Source organism: Vulpes vulpes, chromosome 3 (assembly GCF_048418805.1).
Source record: "Vulpes vulpes isolate BD-2025 chromosome 3, VulVul3, whole genome shotgun sequence".
Lineage (NCBI taxonomy): Eukaryota > Metazoa > Chordata > Mammalia > Carnivora > Canidae > Vulpes > Vulpes vulpes.
In genome coordinates this window covers 75287122-75297728 of record NC_132782.1, presented here as the reverse complement: position 1 = coordinate 75297728, position 10607 = coordinate 75287122, and the positions used below count along the sequence as shown (strand labels likewise).

At 44.8% G+C, this 10607-nt stretch overlaps 1 pseudogene; it reads left to right on the top strand.

Moving 5' to 3' along the window:
• Window positions 1-9603: 9603 nt before the first annotated feature.
• Window positions 9604-10174, top strand: LOC112934109 (NADH dehydrogenase [ubiquinone] iron-sulfur protein 4, mitochondrial pseudogene; annotated as a pseudogene).
• The last annotated feature ends 433 nt before the right edge of the window (window positions 10175-10607 follow it).

Here is a 10607-nt window from a genome sequence, read left to right as displayed (position 1 = left end):
GAGCACCCAATTTGGAAAAGAAGAAATAAAATTATTTCTGTAGACAGACAATATGACTTTATATGCAAAAAAATCCTAGAGATTTCATCAAAAAACTGTTAGAACTAATAAATGCAACAAAATAGCAAGATACAAGGCAACACATAAATATCAATTGCATTTCTACACACTAACACTGAGCAATTCAAAAAAGAAATTAGGAAAATTTATTTACAATACCATCAAAAAGAATAAAATATGTGGGGATCCCTGGGTGGCTCAGTGGTTTGGCACCTGCCTTTGGCCCAGGGTGCAATCCTGGAGTCCGGGGATTGAGTCCCACGTCAGGCTCCTGGCATGGAGCCTGCTTTTCCCTCCTCCTGTGTCTCTGCCTCTCTCTCTCTGTGTGTCTATCATAAATAATAAATAAATAAATATTTTTAAAAACCCAAAAAGAATAAAATATGTATGATTACTTAACCAAAGAGGTGAAAGATTTGTACAATTAAAACTAGAAAACACTGCTGTGTTCATGGATGCTGCTGAGTAATCTACAGGCTTAATGCAATTTTAAAAATCAAAGTCCAAATGATGTTTTTAGAAAAATAGAAAAGCCCATACTAAAATTCACATGGAGTCCCAAGGGACTGCAAATAACCAAGAAAATTATGGGAAGAAAACAAAGAAAAAAGAGATCTCAAACTTCCTGACTTCAAAATCTACCACAAAGCTACAGTAATCAAAATAGTGTGATACCGGCCTAAAGACAGTATAGGGACTAATAGAATAGAGTTCAGAAATAAATTCTCATCTACATGGTCCAATAATTTTCAACAAGGGTGCCAAAACCATTCAGTGGGGTAATATAGTCTTTAATAAATGGTGCTGAGAAAAGTGAATATCCATGTACAAAAGAATGAAGCTGGACCCTTACAGAACACCATGTAAAAACATGAACTGGGAAGGCCGGGTGGCTCAGTGGTTTAGCGCCACCTTCAGCTCAGGGCATGATCCCGGAGACCCGGGATCAAGTCCCACGTTGGGCTCCCTGCAGAGAGCCTGCTTCTCCCCTGCCTGTGTCTCTGCCTCTCTCTCTCTCTCTCTCTGTGTGTCTCTCATGAATAAATTTTTTAAAATCTTAAAAACATGAACAAAAATGGATCTATGACCTAAATACAAGACCTAGACTATAAAAAAAAAAAGACCTAGACTAAAAACCCCATGGAAGAAAATACAAGGAAAAAGCCACAGGACATTGGGTTTGGCAATGATTTCTTGGATATGATCCAAAGACATAAGCAACAAAGGAAAAAAATAGATTAGCTTGATGCAAATTTAAGAATTTAAGAATTTTGTGCATGGACAGCAAATCCAGTTCCCTGTGAGGGGTCTGCTTCTCCCTCTGCCTATGTCTCTGCCTCTCTGTATGTATTTCATGAATAAATGGATAAATCCTTAAAAAAAAAAAAGGGATTATAGGGACCCCTGGGTGGCTCAATGGTTTAGCACCTTCCTTTGACCCAGGGCGTGATCCTGGAGTCCCAGGATCAAGTCCCACTTCGGGCTCCCTGAATAAAGGCTGCTTCTCCCTCTGCCTATGTCTCTGCCTCTCTCTGTGTGTCTCTCATGAATAAATAAATTTTTTAAAAGAAAGGATTATAAGAGAATACTATAAACAGTTGTATGTCAACAAATTAAATAACCTAGAAGACATGGACAAATTCCTTAAAACATACAAATTATATAAACTGACTCAAGAAGAAATAGGGAATCTGAACATATGTATAGCAAGGGATTGAATCAATAATCAAAAATCTCCCAACAAGTCCTAGACCAAATGGCTGCACAGGTAAATTCTAACAAACATTTAAAGAATTAACACCAATGCTTCTTAAACTCCTCCAAAAACTTGAAGAGGGCATACTTCCTAAGTCACCATATGAGGCTAGAATTACCTTGATACCAAAGCCAGATAAAGACATCACAAGAAAAGAAGATTATAGATCAGGGGCACCTGGGTGGCTCAGTGGTTGAGCATCTGCCTTGGGCTCAGGGCATGATCCTGGGATCCTGGGATCAAGTCCCACATTGGGCTCCTTGCAGGGAGCCTGCTTCTCCCTCTGCCTATGCCTCTGTATCTCTCATGAATAAATAAATAAAATTTTAAAAACAAAAACCAAAAAAACCCACCAGAGTATCTTAATGTGAACAAAAATTTTAAATGTTGATTATTTGCTAGACAAAAGGCATTTATGAGGAACCCACAGTTAACATCATATTCATAGACTGAAAGTCTGTCATTTAAGATAAGGAAAAAGACAAGGATTCCTGCTTTTACTGCTGCTATTCAATATAGTACAAAAAGTTCTATATAGCATATCTTAGACAAGAGAAAGAAATAAAAGACACCCTAATTGGAAAGATGTAGAACTATGTCTATTCATGGATGGTGAAAACTCCAAAGAATCACCAGAAAGCTGCTAGAGTAATACTTACTTCATTATAGAAACCCTAAAAAACTAATACAGTCACATTCTGAACTCATGAGTAGACATGAATTTGGGTTTCAGGGGAGGCACTATTCAACCCACTATGCTGGGCTTTCAGATTCCTGGTTATTGACCCTCCCTAAAGGTGAAGTCATAAGAAGTGGATCAGTTTGACAAGCTGCCTCCTTAGGGTCAGGATCCAAGCAGAGCTTCCATGTGCTTCCTTAGCAGATGCCTGTCCTGTGGCTGACCTTGAAGAATATCTCTGATTCCCCGAAGTACCCTGGGCTCCCCTAGGCATGTTCCTCTCCCTCTGCTGTTCCCCCTGCTTGTGCTCTCTCTCAAATAAATAAGTAAAATCTTAAAAAAAAAAAAAAAAAGTAAAGAAAAGCAGACCAACTTAAAAAAAAAGAAAGCAAAGAGCACAGTTTCAAGGTCATGAAAATGTTTCAAACTTAATTGCAATGATAGTCACACACTTCTGGGAATATACTAAAATTATTGCATTGTATACTGTAAATGAATGAATTATGTGGTATTTTATCTCAATAAAACTGTTTAAAAATAATCTTTATGGTGCTCTCTTTGCTGAACCCACTGTGAGAATAAAGACCATTTTCAGTAACCAGACTGTCTACATTCTAGAAAATGTTATCACTCTGAATGGATGGTCACTGTGAAAGGCCCAAAGGAAAGCTGCAGAGGGATGTCATCAGTGTAGAAATCAATTGGAAAGAAAAGCAAGAGGCTTCGGGTTAATAAACAGAGAGGAACTGGTAACAGTTCCTCTGTAGTCAATTATAGCACATGAGCAAGGGTGTTCCATTGGGTTTCCATTAGGATGAGATCCATGTATGCTCATTTCCCCATTTTGGTCTTTATTCAGAACAGCAGGTCTCTTGTTAAAAATCTGAAAATTATTGGGTGAAAAAAACCTATCTGCTGGGTTCAAATGAGGCCAGGTATGGCTTGTTCAGCACCAGAAAGTTACTGGCTTTTTTTTTTTTTAAGTTCTTTCATGTGTTCAGCAAATGTTTATTGAGGGCCTGTGTGGTACCAGGCACTGTGCTACCCATTTTAAGTGGCTTTAATTTTCACTGGGACAGGGATCCCTGGGTGGCGCAGCGGTTTGGCGCCTGCCTTTGGCCCAGGGCGCGATCCTGGAGACCCGGGATCGAATCCCACGTTGGGCTCCCGCTGCATGGAGCCTGCTTCTCCCCCTGCCTGTGTCTCTGCCTCTCTCTCTATCTCTCTGTGACTATCATAAATAAATAAAAATTAAAAAAAATTTTTTTTCACTGGGACCAAGGGACACAGAGGAATGGACAGGCTGGCAAGGGAGGAGAGGCAGAGATGAAGATGGGGGCTGGTTGAGGGTGGATCGGGGACCCCCTCACCCTCAGGGGGTCAGGTCCTGCAAAGGCCTAGGTTCCAGGCTACTCTTCCCAAATGGACACTCCTTGGCTACTGTCAGGACACTTTCAGGGCACTTTCACCCTGCTGGAAAGAGGGCTATTTAGCTGGGAGTTGGAAGAGGCAAAAAGGGGAGAGGGCCCCAGACCAAGCCCCTGAGATGACGGGAGCTGAAGGACAACATTCCTGGACCACTTAGGAGAGGCACCGTGAGCTTCCCAAGTCCCAACTTATCTTTTGAATCCTTAACTGGAAGAAGGTAAATGAGACAAACCCTTGTGAATAAGACATGAATCCGTCACTGCTTTGTGAACGCTGCCTTCCAAGGCCAATGGGAAAGGGCCCCCCAGGCTGGTCTTCAGGGAGCAAGGAGGAGGACCCAGGCACCCCACCCACTCCTCACAAAACCAGAAGAGGGAGGAAGGCCAAGGGCTGGCCGGCTGCCCTGGACGACCAGCTGTGCCTTAGACCAACACGGGGGCGGGGGGGGGGCAGGAACCAGGTCTGCCAGCAGCGTCCATGGAGCCCACAGGCCCAAGGGGGATCCCCTTCAGGAGCAGGGCCTTGGATTGAATTTTTTTTTTAAATTTTTATTTATTTACGATAGTCACACAGAGAGAGAGAGAGAGAGAGAGAGGCAGAGGGAGAAGCAGGCTCCATGCACCGGGAGCCCGACGTGGGATTCGATCCCGGGGCTCCAGGATCGCGCCCTGGGGCAAAGGCAAGCGCTAAACCGCTGCGCCACCCAGGGATCCCCAGGAGCAGAGCCTTGGGAAGGGGAATCCTCAAGGAGATACTCAAGGAATCAGCCCAGGGGCTCTGGCAGCATTATGGGAGCAGCCCCTTGCTCAGCCCCTCCTCTTTCAAGTCCCCACTCCAGGTAGGAGGTGGGAAGAGAAGACAGAAGGACAGGGAAGGTACAGAGAAAGCAAGAGGGCAGATGGAGGGTGTGGAGGTGGTGTGACTTCCACCAAAGAGTGACTTCCGAATGTGCTGTGAAAATCGTGCACCCAAATCTGTGCTTAAGGGACACTGAGGCAGAGCTGAGAGATAGGCTGTGTACAGCTTTGGCCCAGTAGGGTCCTACCAGAGAGACTCCTTCAAGGCTGGAGGCTCAGCAAGTGCCATGCTCCAGCTGCTGCTTGACAACCAGGTTGGTTTTAAGAACATGCAGAACCTGGAGCATGTCCTGCTGTCCTTGGACAGAGCCATGCGGCTTGTGAAAGACGTCTTCATTTCTGCAGCAGAGAGGGATGTGTACACTGGGGATGTACTCAGAATCTGCATTGTGACTAAGGAGGGCATCAGGGAGGAGACCGTTCCCCTAAGGAAGGATTGACTGGTGTGCTGTTGTCATTAATCACTTCAGAACTGATTAATTTTGTATCTTGGAACTATTGGACTATGTTTCATTAAAAAATAAAAGCTGAATAAAAAAAAATCCTCTTACACTGGATTATAGCAGAGTGTAGCCCACATGGCTGTTCTGGGACTGGGGGGACAGCATTTGGGGTAATAATGGCATCCTACTTGAAGTATGGGAGGAAAGTGGATATTGATGTTGGGTGGTAAAAGGGATAGACTTAGCAAACACTTAATATCCTTTGCTGTGAATTTTAACCTCCATAAAAAAAATTGCACCAAATTCACCTTCTTTGATTCAGCAAGCTCTAACAGTTAATCACAAGGCTATGGGAAAAATTTTAGGTGTTATCTGCCTCTCAAAAAGGAATTGATTAGTGGATTGATGAAAAAGATCTGAGGCTGTCCAGGTAGAGAAACAAGAAGATGCCACATGAGTCCCAAGACCTATTTGAGATACTGTTTAAATACAATAAAATCTATCTATTGAAAAAGAAAAAAAAAAAAAAAAAAGGAAGCCTCGCGCTTGTGCTCCGACCAGCTGAGCGTCCCGTGACTTGCTTGTGAAGCTGCAGGCCGTGGCCACACAGTGCGGGGGCGCTTCCCGCGCTGCCCCTGCTCCCGCCACAAGGGGAAGCCGACTCGGTTGGAGCGTTCCAGACCTCAGCGAGGCCTTCGGAGGGCAGGCGCCGTCAGCGATGGGGAATGCAGCTCGGGGCGCGCTGAACCAGTCGTTCTGCGTCTCCGGCCTTCATTCCCTCAGACGCCCCGAGAGGACCCCTTCGCAGGATTTCTGCCCGCGGGGCTGCTGGCACAGGCGTCCCCGAGCCATAGCAGTGCAGCGGCCGCCGCGCACCCAGGTCCCCTCCGCCCCGTGATGCTCCGCCGGCTCTGCTGCCCAAGGCCGCCCTGGAAACAGTTAAACTGGGGTGGGCCAGGCCCGGTGGGGGGCGCCGGCCCCGCGGCCCCGCGGCAGCTGCTGCGCGCGGCGCTCGCTCATCCGGGGCGGGGCCGGGCCGGGCCGGGCGGGGCCTGCGCTCCTGTCGCGCTGCAGCTCGGAGGCTCGGCCCGCGGCCCGCAGCGTCGGGGAGGGGGCGGGGCTGCGCCCCAGCGAGCTGGCGCCGAGCGTCCCCGCAAGGCCGGGCCTGGCCAAAGTGCACCACGGGGCCACGGGGGCCTTGCTGAGGGCGGGAGCGTCGGCTTCTCCCCCGGGGCGGGATGCGGGTGCTCGTGAGGGCTCATTCGGTCTCCGCAAGTGTTCAGAGAAGGAAGCCAGCGAGGTCACTTCAGACTGTGACCCGTGTCACGGATAAATCAGGGACATGTGAGAAGAGGGTGCTAATTTATAGCAGGTTCATCAGAGGGGAACGTTACATGCCCCCTTATTCCTCTCGCTTAAAATTAGTTTCTGCTTTTCTTCTTCCCATGTAGTCAGTTTTGAGCTCTTTTCTTTTCTTCTTTTCTTTTCTTCTCTTCTTCTTCTTCTTCTTCTTCTTCTTCTTCTTTTTAGCTCTTTTCAGTTAAACCTTTTTCAGTTAGGTGGTGGTGGAAAGCTGATATTGGGTCTTGAGAATGCAGCAGGAGGAAAGGAATTTCAGGAAGGGCATGTCTCCTCTTTCCAGCAACTGCAGATGCGTGGACACGGCTCCATGTCATAAAACTGGTTCAAAGAATCTTATCCTAATGATGTGTGGACTTGGAAATACTTATGAAAGTTCTGTCCATAGCTGAAACGTGTTGTTTTATGTTACTTAAAGCTGTGCTTAGAAAGGAGATCCTGATATAATGGCAACATGGGGAAATCTCAAAAACGTTATGCTGAGTTAAAGAAGCTAGACACAAAAATCATCCTGTGTAATTCTATTAGTGTGAAACTCTAGAGAGGCCAGATCTAACCCATAGTGACACAAAGCAGATCGGTGGTTGCTTGCGGCCAAGCGTGAGGACAGGATTCCCTAGGAAGGGTCAGAGGGACCTGCTTGGAGTAGTGGCAAAGCTCTACCTTTTGATGGTGGTGGTGGGTATTCAGGCGTATACATTTGCCAAGCCTAATCAAACTGTACACTTAGAATGGGTGTGCATTTTATTATATGTAAACTATACCTCAAGACTTTGCCTTAAATAATCAATAAAACTGTCCTTGAATTATTTCTGCAAGATTGGGGAAGAGCCTTTTAAGACACTGAACTTAAAGACAATTTTTTTGGATCTTCTAAAAATAATCTTTAACTTCTAAAATATGTTATTTTAATTGGTTGTTGCACTTTATAACTGTTGCCTCGGTATTGATATTGAAATGCCAAGGGCACTTGGCTGACTCAGTCAGTAGAGCATGGGACTCTTGATCTTGGGGTTGTAAGTGTAAGCCCCATCTTGAGTGTAGAGATTACTTAAAAAAAAGATAAAATAGCAATTGAAATATCATGTGATATCTCTGTATTCCTAAAAGATGTAAATACTTGTATTCATATATGTATTTGTCAGCCCTGAGGATAAAAACAGACAGTTCCCTTTTGTCTGTATATGTATGAATATACAATAAAACCCATAGCTCTGTCGATTCCTGTTACAACATGAGTTTGAAAGTGTTTGAGAGACAGAACTACAGAGTGACTACAAGTATACATCTGGAACCCTCTGACCCTTCCTAGGGAATCCTGTCCTCACGCTTGGCCGCAAGCAACCACCGATCTGCTTTGTGTCACTATGGGTTAGATCTGGCCTCTCTAGAGTTTCACACTAATAGAATTACACAGGATGATTTTTGTGTCTAGCTTCTTTAACTCAGCATAACGTTTTTGAGTTTTCCCCATGTTGCCATTATATCAGGATCTCCTTTCTAAGCACAGCTTTCAGTAATATAAAACAGAACACGTTTTAGCTATGGATAGAACTTTCGTAAGAATGCTTAAGTTCAAATTCCACCTCTGCCTGTTACTAGCTCTGTGGTATTAGAAAAGTTACTTAACTTTACTGTGCCTCAGTCACTGCATTTATAACATAGGATAACAATAGTGTCTATGCAGAACATGAGAGACTCCTAACTGGGAAACGAACTAGGGGTGGTGGAAAGGGAGGTGGGCGGGGGGTGGGGGTGACTGGGTGACGGGCACTGAGGGAGGCATTTGATGGGATCAGCACTGGGTGTTATTCTATATGTTGGCAAATTGAACACCAGTAAAACCAACAACAACAACAACAACAACAAAAACAAAAAAACCACAATAGTGTCTACGTCACAGGGTCACTGTGAGAAGTAAATAAGTTAATACATACAAAGCATCCAGTACTCGGCACATAGTGTATCAGCCAGGTTAGGCTAATTATGCTGTGGTAACAAACAGCTCCAAAGCCTCATTTGTTTGAAACAATAAAGGTTAATTTCTCACTCCTGCCACACATCCACCACAGGTTGGAAGGGGGGCACTGATCACCCTAACTCACTCAGGAACTCAGGCTGATGGAAGCCTTATTGTGCCTCATGCTTCCATGATCACCAAGTCAGGAAAAAGGGAGGTGTCAGGTCAGGCACTGGCCCTTAAATGTCTGCTATTTATATTCCACTTAGCAAAAATAGTTACATTGTCACACCTAACTTCAGAGGGGCAAGACCATGTGTCTAGAAAGGCAGAGAACCAGAAATATTTGGTGAACAGCCCTAATGACCACCATGATTAGTTATTGTAGTTGCATTTTAAAGTTGGTGGAGGAGGACTTAATTAGGAGGTGATGTTTTCGCTGAGGCCAGAATGAGAAAGGAGAAACTGTTGGAGAAATCTACATACAGTCTGTAAGGCAGGAATGGGCTTGGAGTATTTGAGGACCAGAAAAATGGTTCAATGTTTAAAGAATGAATGAATGAGAGGTAGCAGGGTTGAGTCACACAAGGCCTTGTAGACCATGGTAAGGAGTTTGAATTTTATTCTATAGTGTACTGGGAAGCCAGTAGAGGGTTTTAGCCAGGTGACATGGAATAATCTTTATAAAGATCATTCACTGTGGTTGCTCTTGTGGAATGGGCACATATGGAAAAAGGGAGATGATCAGTCCAGGTGAGAGATGCTGGTCGGTGGTCTGGATGAAGGCAGTAGCAATATGGTTGTAAACAGGCACAGGCAAAATTCATTTTGGATTGATGTGGAAGGTGAGGGAAAAGAAGGAATCAATCATAACTCCTAAGTTTCTGGCCTCAGAAGCTGAGTCGTTATGTTACCCAAAACTGGGTTCACTTCTTGGTAGGTACAGAGCCAAAAGATACAACCAAGCCAAAGAATAGGAGAAGGAAGGGAGGAGAAAGCATCAGGGATATTTCCTAAAGCAGTGCCTCCTTGAACAAAACCAGGGGTTGGCCTGCAGCAAGATGGCGGCGGTCTCCATGTCAGCGGCGCTGAGGTCAATGCTCTGGGGGAAAAGGGCTGCAGCCACCGTTTCCGTTTCCAGGGTTCCTACCAGGTCATTAAGCACTTCCACATGGAGGTTGGCACAGGACCAAGCTCGAGACACGCAACTCATAACAGTTGATGAAAAATTGGATATTACTACTTTAACTGGCGTTCCAGAACAGCATATCAAAACTAGAAAAGTCAGGATCTTTGTTCCTGCTCGCAATAACATGCAGTCTGGAGTAAATAACACAAAGAAATGGAAGATGGAGTTTGATACCAGGGAGCCATGGGAAAATCCTTTGATGGGTTGGGCATCAACGGCTGACCCTTTGCCCAACATGGTTTTAGCCTTCAGTATTAAAGAAGATGCAGCTGCTTTTGCAGAAAAAAACGGGTGGAGCTATGACATTGAAGAGAGGAAGGTTCCAAAACCCAAGTCCAAGTCTTACGGTGCAAATTTTTCTTGGAACAAAAGAACAAGAGTATCCACAAAATAGGTTGGCACTGACTATATCTCTGTGCTTGACTGAATAAAGTCAGCTGTGCAGTATTTATGGTCCAGATATAATACATCTCTTAATCTTCTAATAAATTTGACCTTTAACCACACACACAAAAAAAACAAAAACGGGGAATGTTTAGGCCAAAGGGACATACATATTCATGAAAGGGCTTGTGCCATAGGGTATTCAGCATGGAATTGGGGCAAAAGTCATCTTACGGTGACAGGGTCTAGGTCGAAGTCACAGGGCCAGCAAGGATGAGCATCATCAATTCTCTGGCTCCAGTTGGTCTGGTATCTAAGTGATCAAAGGGGGTTAGATTGTGGAAAGGTAACTCAAGAATGTGCATCAGGTCACTCTTCACCTCTGAATCAAAGCTGGGAGTTTTACCACAGATTTATTGGGCCTGACCTGACAGTAGTTATTTGTTCTTACATGTTTTGTTCCCTTGGAATCATCTACTGGGATCTATTTTG